Below are 12,810 nucleotides of genomic sequence, written 5' to 3' on the forward strand. Positions count from 1 at the left end.
GTAAAAAGGATGGTTGGCTTGGATATTGAGAGATGTATTCAAGAAAGTTTTCTAATTCAATACATAGAAGTACCAACAAGAAAAGATCCAGTACTTGATCTCCTGTGAGGGAACAAGGCAGGGTCAGATGACAGATGTATGTGTAGATGAACATTTTGAGTCCAGTGACCATAATGTCATGAGCTTCAAGTTAATTATGGATAAGGATAAGTCTGATCCTCATGTTGAGATTTTAAATTGAAGGAAGGCAAATTTTGTGGAAATGAGAAAAGATCTCGGAGGAGTGGATTGAGATGTTGTTTTCTGGCAAAGTTGTGTCCAGTAAGTGGATGGCCTTCAAAGGTGAGATTTTAAGAGTGCAGAGTTTGCATGTTCCTGTTAGGATTAAAGGCAAATTAACAGGCATGGGGAACCTTGATTTTCAAGGGATATTGGCGATCTGGTTAAGAAGAAGAGGGAGATGTATAGCAAGTTTCAGCAACAAGGAGCAAATGAGGTAAGTGAAGAGTACAAGAAAATACTCAAAAAAAAAAAAATCAGGAAGGCAAAAAGAAGACATGAGGTGGTTCTGGCAGATAATGTGAAGGTAAACCCAAAGGGATACTGTAAGTTAAAGGATAATAAGGGACAAAATTAATCCCCTGGAGGATCAGAATAGTCATCTATGTGTGGAGCCTCAGGAAATGGGGGAGGTCTTAAATAGTTTTTTGTATCAGTGTGTACTCATGAAACTGACATAGTGGATAAGAAAGGAAGGGAAACAATCGGAAGTGTTATGGAATAGATGGAGATGCTTGCTGCCTTACAGCGAATAAAGGTAGATAAATCACCTGGACTGGATATGATATTTCCTTGGACTTGAGGGAAACTAGTGTAGAAATTTCAGGGGCCCTGGCAGGCTGATATATTCAAAATGTCCTGAACCATAGTTGAGGTGTGAGAGGATTGAAGGGTAGCTCATGTTGTCCCATTGTTTAAAAAAGGCTCCAAAAATAAACCAGGTAATTATAGGCCAGTGAGCCTGACGTCAGTAGTAGGTAAATTATTGGAAGGCGTACTGAGAGATAGGATATATAGGTATTTGGACAGCCCTGCATGGCTTTGTGAGTGGAAGGTTGTGTTCAACAAATCTTTTGGAGTTTTTTGAGGAAGCTACCAGGAAGATGGATGAAGGAAAGGCTGTGGATGTTGGCTACATGGACTTCAGTAAAGCCTTTGACAAGGTCCCACGTATGACACAGTTATACACCAAACCAAGGCTTTTATTAACTAGAAGACTGGAGCGTATCACTTGTCCAGAGGACCCCAAATCCCAGCAGCAAATGAAATTCACTTAAACAAAAGTTGCTTTTAATTTTTTTTAAATGTAAACACCGGATCAAACTTTAACTTATTGCTCTTAACTTAACCCCCTTCTAATTCTAAGTGTATGTAATGTGTATATGTTCAGGAAAGCTCTTTGATTCACAGTCCAATCTCACATCTCACTTCTCCAAGTTCACCGGTATCAGGCAATTCTTATACTGTGCACAGAATTTAACATTTATGAATTTTCACCAAGCTCTGGTGTTCAAAGGTAATTGTTTACCACTCAGGAAGATTTCTGTTCATTTCAGAGAGAGGTTTGTTGCTCGTTGGACACACAAACTGATTTCCTTCAACCAGTAACTTCAGTGTCTTGCCGAAGAAACTTGGCCCATCATGGGTTTTCCAAAAGATAATCTCTTCTTTCAGGTCACCACAGAGTTCCTCTTGTTTCCTTAATTTCAGGTGAAACACTCGAGCCAGCCATTTTCTCTTGTTTGGACTATGAGGGTTTTCATCAGGCTGAACTCAGAACTTACAACCTGTCTTCAAAATGGGGTTTCAACAGCTTGCCAGCTTGTTGTGTTCCAGTTCCAGCTGCTGCTGCTGAACTCTCTCCCCCTCCCCCTCCCCTCTCTAAAAGAGAAATCCTGTTTGGTCTTTTCCTCTCTTTTGCAGGGCTAACCCAATCCTTGAAAGATCTTATCAGCACTTTGAGCCTGGACTGTTTGTTTACACCTGCTTTTTAAAATGCCTTCCAAAATAGTTTTGTTGTCTTTCCAAAGGCACTTGGAGCCTCAATGACTAACTTTCAGCAAAGCTTTTGCATTTTAAATGAGATCTCTTTTGTGAAGTATTTCTCTGTGAAGTGACCTACACACTAAAACCCCACAATCTCTCTCTTTTAAAGATGTATTGAAATATAATATAAAATATAATATAACCTGTCATAACACTTAGGTCTTCAAGAGGTGGCTGTGTAGGAGAAGGCAGAGAGTGGTAGTGGATGATTGCTTCTCAGATTGGAGGCCTGTGATCAGTGGTGTGCCTCAGGGATCCATGTTGGGACCGTTGTGTACATCACTGATCTGGATGATAATGTTGTGAATTGGATCAGCAAGTTTGCTAATAATCCGAAGATAGGAGGTGCTGTGGAAAGTGAGGAGGGTTATCAAAGCTTGCAGTGGGATCTGGACCAGCTCGGAAAATGGACCAGAAAGTGACAGACGGACTTTAATGCAGACAAGTGTGAGATGATGCATTTTGGAAGGACAAACCAAGGTAGGAAATGCACAGTAAATAATAAGGCATTAAGGAGCGTGGAGGAGCAGAGGAATCTAGGGGTGCAGATACATTGTTCTCTGAAAGTAGTATCTTAGCCTTTATAAATCAAAGTATTGAGTATAGGAGTTGGAATGTTGAAGATGTTTAAGACATGTTCAGGGAAAGATTAAACAGGTTAGGACTTTATTCCTTGGAACGAAGAAGAATAAAGGGAGATTTGATCAAGGTTTATAAGATTATGAGAGGTATAGACAGAGTGGATGAGAGTAGGCTTTTTCTGCTAGGATTGAGGGAGATAAAGGTGAGAGGTCATAATTTTAAGCTGAAGGGGGAAAGTTTCAGGGGGAATATTAGGGGGAACGTTTTTGACTCAGGGTGGTGCGAGCGTGAAATGAGCTGCCATGTGATGTGGTGAATGCGAGCTCGATCGTGTGTTTTGAGAGTAAATTGGACAGGTAGATGGATGTGAGAGGACTGAAGAGTTCTGATATGGGAGCAGGTCAGTGTGAATAGAGAGATGATGGTTTACACAGACTAGATGGGCCAATTGGCCTCATTTCTGTACTGTAGCTTTATGATTCTAAGGGGGAAAAAAAATCACTATATGACATTATATGGTATAACATGTTGCATTACACCACAATTTACAAATATGTTCTCATCTCCACAAAGTGAAATCTTAAAAAATAAGAAAAAATGTATTATCATACTTCATCACAGTTATAATTGCAACTTGTTCATCCCTGTCAACACATGTGACTCTTTAGGGCTAAAATGCACTCGGAATAGATCAACAATTCACAAAAACTAAAGCTCACGAGTAAACTTTTATGTTCAGTTGTCAGTGGCATCAATTACTCCCATAAATGGTCAGAAGGATTACTTTTCAGGGATTTGACAAACATTCACCATTGTTACTTGCGCAGCAGTATTACAATGACTCATTCCATGAAATTCGTATCTATGCCTTTCACAATCTCCCCAGAGAGGAAGAGGACAGAGTGAGAAGAGGATCAAAGACTGATCTCTCCAAATCAGCTAACACAACTTGAACTCAGTGATGTCACATGCCTGACACCAGAAATGGATGCTGCTTTCTGAGTTCACACATGGCAAGAGTTTACTAGGAGAGATCTTGGGAATGTTTGAAGGGTGTTTGGACAATTCCCTGACTTAAAAAGGGCTTAAAGAATTATCAAGTCTCCTAACATCCAACACACAATATCTTTGACTCAATACCCAGGAAGGAGGAGCAGGCGAATAAAAATCAGAACTGCCAACTTCTTTCTGCAGGCTGTGATATTCTGTAACCTTGGGTATCTTATTAATGAATAGTGAACATAGAACATCAAAATCTTCAGTATAGGATCAGAATTTATCGTCATGAACAAGTCATGAAATTCACTGTTTTTTGCGACAGCCTCCTAGTGCAAACATTCATATTATAACCATCTTGCGACATTACTATAAATTAGAAAAAAATAGTAGTGCAGGAATCTGATGGTAGTGGAGAAGAAGCTGTCCTTGTGCCGCTGAGTGCCCATCTTTAGGCTCCTGTACCTTTTTCCCGATGGTAGCAGAGTGAAGAGGGAATGGCCTGGGTGGTGGAGGTCTTTGAGGATAGAGGCTGCTTTTTCAAGACCTCGCCTCATGTAGATGTACTCAATGGAGTGAAGTCTGGTGCCTGTGATATCGCAGGCCAAGTTAACAACCCTCTGGAGTTTATTCTTGTCCTGAGAGTTGGCGCCTCTGTACCAAACAGTGATGCAACCAGCCAGAATGCTCTCCACATTACGCCTGTAGAAGTTTTTGGTGACATACCGAATCTCCTCAGACACCTCACAAAGTAACCTTTTTTGTGATTGCATCAACATGGAGGTTCCAGGACAAACCCTCGGAGATGTTGACACCAAGGAATTTAAAGTCTTTGACCCTCTCCACTACTGAGCCCTCGATGAGGACTGGGTCGTGTTCCCCTGACTTCCTCCTGAAGTCCACAACCATATTCTTGGTTTTTCTAGCATTGAGCGCAAGGTTGTTGTCATAATGCCACTGATGAGCTGATCTGTCTCCCTCTGTTTGCTTCCTCATTGTTGTTTGTGATTCTGCTGACAACGGTGGTGTCATTGGCACAGTTGAGGCCCTTTGGCCCACATTGTTGTGCCAACATGCTAACCTACTCTAACAATTGCCTAGAATTTCCCTACTGCGTAACTGTTTTTGTTCCCCTCAGTTCCATGTACCTAATAGTCTCTTAAAAGCTCCCATTATACCTGGTTCGAACACTATTGCTGACAGTGCATTCCATACACCCACCATTCTCTTGTAGTAAATTATTTTAGAATATTTGTGCATATTTATTTTGTTTTATATTTTTATGTATTTTATTATGTCCAGAGAAATGCTGTTTCATCTGGTTCGTTATCTAGTCAGATGATAATAAATGTGAACTTGAAAATGAAGGAAGAATGGAGAAGATGTTGCCCGGGATGGAGAGTTTCATTTAGTTGGAGATACACGAGAGTTGTTTTCCTTGTAACGGAGGAGGCTGAGTGTGAATCCTGGGGATCACAGGGAGGCTAGATTATAAGAAACCTTTCACTTTAATGAAGAACATCAAGACCAGAGGCCTCAGAGAAAACTGAGGAGTAAGAGAGTTAGCTGCAATCAGGGGGAAAAGATTTCTTCCCAGAAGGTCATTGCAATCTGCAATGCATGCCCTTAGTAGGTCATCGAGACAGGGACACTCACAGCATTTAACAAGGGTCTCAGTGAGTGCTTGAATTGTCAAGGGGCAGAAGGATATGAACTGAATTCTGGTGAATGAGATTGGTATTGAGGGATCTTTGATGGGCGATAGGATAAAAGGGCCTGTTTCTGTCCTGTGTGACATGAAACGGTGCAGCACAGGATCAGGCCCTTCAGCCCAAATGTCTATGCTGAACACAGTGTCCAAATCAAACTAAACCTCTGCTGCTTGCACCCGATGTCTATCCCTCCACTCCCTGTGTATGCCCAGATTCAGATTTATTGTCAAGAGTACATACATGACATCACATACAACCTGAGATTCCTTTCTCCTGCAGGTCAGGCAGAATTACCACTAAATGGTAGTCCAAAAAATAAACTGTACACAGTATAAAACATGTAAACAAGGAACTGTAAATAAATAATGAATGTAAAGAGACTGTGCAATACAGAAAATAAATCAAAAAAGCGCACAAGTAAGAGACCCCTAATGAGTCTCTGAATGAGTTTGTTGTTGAGGATTCTGATGGTGGAGGGTAAAAGCTGTTCCTGAACCTGGTGGTGCCAGTCTTGTGGCATCTATACCTCTTTCCTGATGGCAGCAGTGTGTGTTGGGTAGTGAGGGTCTTTGATGATGGCTGATGATCTCTAACAGGAGCGTTCTCTCTAGATATACTTAATAGTAAGGAGGGTTTTATCCTGTGATATTCTGGGCTATACCCACTACCTTTTGGAGGGCTTTACACGCAGGTGTGTTGATGTTTCCACACCAGACCATGATGCAGCCGGTCAGCACACTTTCCACCATACCTCTGTAGAAGTTTGCCAGGGTTTCTGATGTCATACCAAACCTCCGCAAATTCCTGAGGAAGTAGAGGTGCTGACGTGCTTTCTTCATGATCTCATTGGTGTGTTGGATCCAGGAAAAATCCTCTGAGAAAATGACTCCCAAGAACTTAAATTTGCTCACCATCTCCCCCTCTGATCACTGGATTGTATACCTCTGGCTTTCCTTTCCTGAAGTCAACAATCAGCTCCTTAGTTTTTGTGACATTGTCGGTGCATCATTCAGCCAAGTTTTCAATCTCCCTCCTGCATGCGACTCATCTCCTTCCTTTATACAACCCCTACCATGGTATCATCGGCAAATTTGTGGATAGTGTTATTGTCACACTGAACAACACAGAGGTGTAAAGTGAGTAGACCAGGGGGCTAAGAACACAACCCTGTGGTGCTCCGGTACTGATGGAGATTGAGGAGGAGATGTTCTTACCAATCTTCACTGATTGTGGTCTGAAGGTGAGGAAATCCATGATCCAATTACACAGTAGGGTGTTAACTCCCAGGTATTGGAATTTGCTGATCAGTTTTGAGGGGATGATGGTGTCAAATGCTGAACTGTAGTTGATAAAGAACATCCTGATGTATGCATCTTAAACACTGTTGTTGTATCTGCTTCCGCCGTTACTACAGGAAGCCTAATCTAGTCACCCTCCATTCTCTGGGTTAAAAAAAACTCACCATGGCCATCTCCCTTAAACTCCCCCACCCTCTATCCCTCCATCTTAAATGCATCTCCTCTGGAACGTGACACCTTTATCCTGGGAATGAAACCAAGCTTTTCATTTCACCTGATCAGAAAAATTAAAGAGCTAAGCATAAACAGTGGAAGGAATGTACCACTGTCTAAATTATCCACAACCCCTCCTTTATCAAACATCACCATCTAGGGATCAGGGGGAAGCCATTTCAGACTGAGTTGAGGAGAAAACTCTGCACTCAAAGAGCTGTGAACTTGTGGAATTCTACCTTAGAAAGTTATGGAGACCAGATTAAATTCAAAAAGGAGTTGGATATTACCCTTGTGGCTAAAGATATCAAGGAGTATGGACAAAAAGCAGGAATAGGGAACTAGTGTCACGCTATTGAATGGTGATGCAGATTTGAAAGGCTGAGTGGCTTTCTCCACCTATTTTCTATGATCTCCTGCCCCACCTGTGGAAGAGTCAGCACACCTAAAGCTTGGTCAAAATTCAGAGAACTATAGAGGGAACGAATTGTCAGTGGATCTGAGAGACTGTCTGCGAGAGGGTAGAAGGAGGTACAAGAGTAGATGAAGAAGAGTTGGAAACAGATGGAATGAGGATTAAGCAAAGTAGAAAAGATCAATGTCTATGCCATTGGGTTTGGGGCCATCCAATAGGAATATGGTGTGTTCCTCAAATTCCTAACAATGGATGAGGCTAGGCAGATAGGAATGGCTGGTGAAGATGAAATTAATGGCTACAGGAAACTCAAGTTTAGACCCAGAAGCAGAGTGTACGTGTTGGGCTGTGTCACCCAATCTGGGCTTGGTCTCTCCGATGGAGAGAAGGCCTCTCGGAGAGTCCACCTACTAAGAAAAGAACAAATGGAGTGAATGAAATAATATTGTCTTATTTCTATTGGTAATTGCAAGGATGGCTATGGGGCAAATGGGGAAGGTGCAGTACCATGCACACATCTGGCACAATCTGTAAGATGAACTGTCCTTAGGTGCTGCCCAGAAGAAATCCAGATATGGCAGACCAAACAAACAGAGAAACCAACAACCAGAAATTTGGTGGAAGGGCTTGTTATTAGAATGTTTTGAAGGAAGTGAGGTGGAAGGGGTTTGGCGAGGGGATTGCAGAGATTGGCAGCTGAAGATATTGCTAACAGAGGTGAGCAATTAAATTCCTGGGATGTCAACATGCCAGAGATATGCAAAGGCTGTGGCTCGGGAGACATGACAGCGGCAGACAGGAGGAGAGGTCACAAAGGAACTCTGAAGTTGGGATGTGAATATAAAATCACTTGACTGGCTATCAGGTGGAATTGTTGAACCGAGAGTGATGTAATCTGCCTTATCAAAACTAAACGTACCATGAATCCGTAGCATTTCTAAGCGTACTTTCTCGTGATCATGCAAATGTGTGGTCCTTCTGTTACTGAAGATGGAACATGACCCATTGGTAACCTCCAAGTGTTAATGTGTAATGTTCCAGTGAATGAACAGATGCCATCTTCACTTACACTAACTTTTTAGAGTTAGTGAAGTGTGACCTCAAAATGAAATTGCTGTTTATTGTTCCTGTTTATCAAATATTATCATGGGTTCTCTGCAACTTCCAATTAACCTTGAACTTCTGTTATATTCACATCAAAATCTCTTTTTTCCCCCTTTCACTGTTGGAGCAGTCTGCATTTACAAATGACCTCTCCAAACACAGGGGGCTAATGTTGTCCATCACTCCTTTCAACTGAGCAGATGCATGGGGGGGGCGGGGGGAGGGGGCGGGGGGGGGGAAGCGGAAGTGGGTAGTTTCCTGCAACCTCAAATGTATCTGATAATTAGCCAGAGAGAAAACTGATGCAGAGTTGGAGAAAGTTTATGATGCAGGAGACCATTTGGTCTGTCGCATCTGTATTGAACAGAAAACAAAATGCTACCCAGCAGAATCCTACCTTCCAGCCCCAGGTGAGTGGCCCTTCCTCCAACTTCATTTTAAAATGTTGTTTAACACTGCCTCTCATGCCGCCTGAGGAAAAAAATCTTTTTCTCATCTTCCCTTGTACCCTCCTGTCAATAACTTTAAACCCATCCTCCTTGGATTTTCGCACCTCCGCTTCAGGAAAAAGGTTCTTCCTATATGCTTTCTCTCAGCCTCCTGTCATTTAATGCTCTTCAATCAAATCTCTTCTTTCTTTGTGGTGTGGACTCACTTTTGAGACGTAACACAAGGGGGCCATAGATTTGATGGACTTGTGGGTATACTGGAGAGAAGGGTAGGAAGGTCTGAAGGAGTGGTGGAAGTTGAACTCCTCCTCCTCTGTGGTTGCTACTGAATGAATTTGAGCAACAATAACTTGCAGGATCAAGGGATCACGTGTTGATGAGTGGGTTTGAATCCGCTGCTGCCTATGAGGGGTTTGTACATTTTCCCCATGACCTTTGTGGGCTTCCTCCAGGTGCTCCAATTTTTTTTCCCATGTTCCAAAAACAAGGAGTTTGTAGGTTACTTGGCCAGCATGGGCTAGAAGGGCCTGCTACCGTGCTGTCTCTCTAAAATATAAAACAAATTTTTACTGTACGTCGTAGTGCTACGACATTGGGCCAAAGCCACTCATGTCCCCTGGGTTTGCTCCCCTTTGCGTTGTCTTGAGGAATTTCCAAATCAATCTCAGCCCCTCAGTGACCAGTAGCAGAAGAAAGGTATACTGTGGTCTTTCCTCACTGAGCTCTTGTGTTGGCTCCACCAAGCTTTGGTGCAACCCACAGCATGTACTCCTTCAGTCTGGAACGATGAGGCAGAATGTTGCCTGCAGATGTTTTGGACTACAAGAAACAAAGCAAATCTAACCTGGCACATTACCGGCCTGTGAGTCTGCTCTTGATCATCAGCAAAGTGATGGAAGGGAGAATTGACGGTACTTTCAAGCAATAGGAGTTCAAGACAGATGGCTCACGAGAGCTCAGTTTGGGTTCCACCAAAGTCACTTGGCCCCAGACCTCATTGCAGCTTTGGTCGAAGCATGGGCAGAAATGTTGCCCTCCAGAGCTGATGAGTCTAACTGCCTTTGCCATCAAGGCAGCATTTGATTGAGAATCACATCAAGGAGTTCTGGCTAAACTGGAGTCAAATGGAATCATTGCCAATGTCTCATGAGCTTGTGTTATGCTTGTTTACATGGTTTTGTTTCACAAAGGTCTCATTCTGAAACAAATCAGTCTAAAATGTTCCTGCTTTAGTATTTGGAGTATTTGTTTGTATTCACCATGTAAATTTTTTACTTATATTTAATTCTCTCCTAAATGCCATTGTGGGAATATTCCATAATAGTCTTTTCAAAATGTTGGCAATGAAAAGTTTGAAATTAAGTGCATTTCTGAAGCCACAATTGTAATATACAGTATTTTAACCTGACATCTTACAGAATGCAGTGAGAAAATTCAGATGATAGTAATTGTGGCCACTGGCCACCGAGACAGAGGTGCACCAAAGAAGAGGTACAAGGACTGCTTAAAGAAATCTCTTGGTGCCTGCCACATTGACCACCGCCAGTGGGCTGATATCGCCTCCAACCGTGCATCTTGGCGCCTCACAGTTCGGCGGGCAGCAACCTCGTTTTGAAGAAGACCGCAGAGCTCACCTCACTGACAAAAGACAAAGGAGGGAAAACCCAACACCCAACCTCAACCAACCAATTTTCTCTCGCAACCACTGCAACCGTGCCTGCCTGTCCCGCATCAGACTTGTCAGTCACCAACGAGCCTGCAGCAGACGTGACATACCCCTCCATAAATCTTCGTCCGCGAAGCCAAGCCAAAGAAAGAAAAGAAGTAATAGAGCTGCTTTCAGCTGCAGTTCATTGCAGTAAAACTCAATGGGTCTGCATCAGTTACTCCCAATGTGCATCAGCAATGTAGGTGGTGGATGACATCTGATTTAGTCCATCAAAGCACCTGCAGAGGATAAATGCTTTGCAGTTTTACATTTCATCACTTTTTTTTGAGCTGAATTGTGACTGAGCTGGTCTTTATTTTGCGATGGCCTCTTCTGGATCCCCTGGATTGAAAGGTTCAAAGTTTCCTATTATTGACACATATACATTAAAAATGAAATCTACACAAAATACTTCCACTTTTATCTGCCATAAGATGAAAAAAAGTCACCATGGGTGTTGCCTAGTGCCCCTAAGAAAAGGAGAAATAGAATCAAAAGAGAGGGCCTTCAGAAACAAGTCCATTTGCCTCCAGAACTCTTGCAGCCTCTGAAGCCACAGAGACTTCAGTTTAAACCATCAGCACCCTGCGCTCCAGGTCCAAACCTCTGATACCATCAGATAGCCTTCAGAGTTTGAGGCCCTTCAGATCCCTCTCGAATCCTGGTTCCGATACCAGGTTCCCAACAGCCAGTCTCAAGCAGCCCGCAGCCTGGGTGGGTCCTTCGACTGCAAGTCGCCAATAGCCTTTGGACCTTCACCCTCTGAGCCTCTCGGTCCTGCCCCTTCTGGGGCCAAAGAACTCCTGATTTCCATCCAGCGCAAGTAGAGCTGTGTAGCAGAATAGTGGCGACTGAGCATTGGGAGCAAAAGCCTGACACACGTGGCGCCTTGATGGCCTTTTGTCAGCTCGTTGATTTCAGCTGACTTTGTCTGCTGCTTCCAAATGAGCCAGAAGTGACACAAGGTGAAAACCCTTTGGCTCTGCAGCATATAGTTTGAATCCAAAATGGGGGAGGCAGATTATATTAAGATGGATCGGAACATGCAAGGCTTTAAAAATAAAATACACGCAGAGCTTTGGCGGTCAGGAGAATGAATCGAGCTGTGTCAGTTTGATGTGCTCAATGGTCCTCTGTAGTTCCCTGAATTACTCTTTTGGAGCCGATTGCAGAGGAATTGATTAAGCAAGTACTGCAACTAAATAAAGAGAAGTATTAAAATATACTTCAGCTTTTTAGACTGATAACTACCCAGTACCTGATGGCTTCATTGTTTTTAAAACTAATGGTTAAAGATATTGCAGATCCTTTATACAAAAATTGACCTCTAAGATTGAAAAATTGCAAATGGAACTTAGATATTAGAGAGGTGAGAAAGAAATTAAACTGGTATCCATTTTGGGGAAGTTTTTGAGTCTCTAGTTAGTTATGCAAGGTCTGAGAGCCAGAAAATTTAAGCTGGTCAATGAGAGCTAACATGATAACATGTTTACTGTCATTTATATTGTTCAATGTACATATACTCTGAAGTTCTGACGTTGCAGCAGAACAGGTACTTCTCTAAAAGAAACAGCGGCAATAGTATACTTTAATTAATAAGAAACAATAAATATATGAAAAAAACTAATAAATATTCAGTTATCTTAGTGCAACAAAAATGAATTAGCAATAGTGCAGGTAGTGCTTTTGTGCTTTTGGAGCAGTCCTGATTAGTGTTATAAGGGGAGGTTCAAGAGCCTGACAACTGTTGGAAAGAAATTGTTCTTGAACTCGAGGTGCTGGACTTGAGGCTTCTGTATGTTCTGTTTGAATGTAGCAGTTAGAAGAGGTTGTGAACAGGGAACTTCCCATAGATGAATTCAATGGTTGGGAGGTCAAAGCCTGTAATGGACCGGCTTTGTTTGTTACTTTCTGGACCCTTTTGCATTCTTGGGGAGCTGAATTCCTAAACCAGTCTGTGATGTAGTAAACTGCGGAAGTTTGAAAGAGTATCCAGCAGCATGTCAAATCTCCTCAGACTCCTTAGAAATTAGAGGAGTTGGTGTATCTTCATGGTTGTCTGCATGTGTTGGCTCTTGGAAAGGTCTTCTGAAATATGGACACTCAGGAGCTTGAAGGTTCTACTATCTCCACTTCTGTCTCATTGATGCGTACAGGTATGTGGTCGCTTGGTCTTTCCTTTCTAAAATCATTAATAAGCTCTTTGGTCTTGGTGACGTTAAGAGGA

General features: G+C 42.5%; 1 protein-coding gene across 2 annotated transcripts in view; it reads left to right on the forward strand.

Moving 5' to 3' along the window:
* Positions 1-12,810, forward strand: part of slc24a3 (solute carrier family 24 member 3) — a 432,795-nt gene that overhangs the window by 77,009 nt on the left and 342,976 nt on the right. The window contains exon 1 of one of the 2 annotated variants that reach the window (XM_069932355.1): positions 8,740-8,836. The exons of the other annotated variant lie outside the window; for it this stretch is intronic. The gene's annotated coding sequence lies outside the window, so the exon portion shown is untranslated. Of the gene's footprint in view, positions 1-8,739; positions 8,837-12,810 lie in introns of those variants that run through there. 2 annotated transcript variants of the gene reach the window in all.

This window comes from Narcine bancroftii, chromosome 4, assembly GCF_036971445.1.
Source record: "Narcine bancroftii isolate sNarBan1 chromosome 4, sNarBan1.hap1, whole genome shotgun sequence".
NCBI lineage: Eukaryota > Metazoa > Chordata > Chondrichthyes > Torpediniformes > Narcinidae > Narcine > Narcine bancroftii.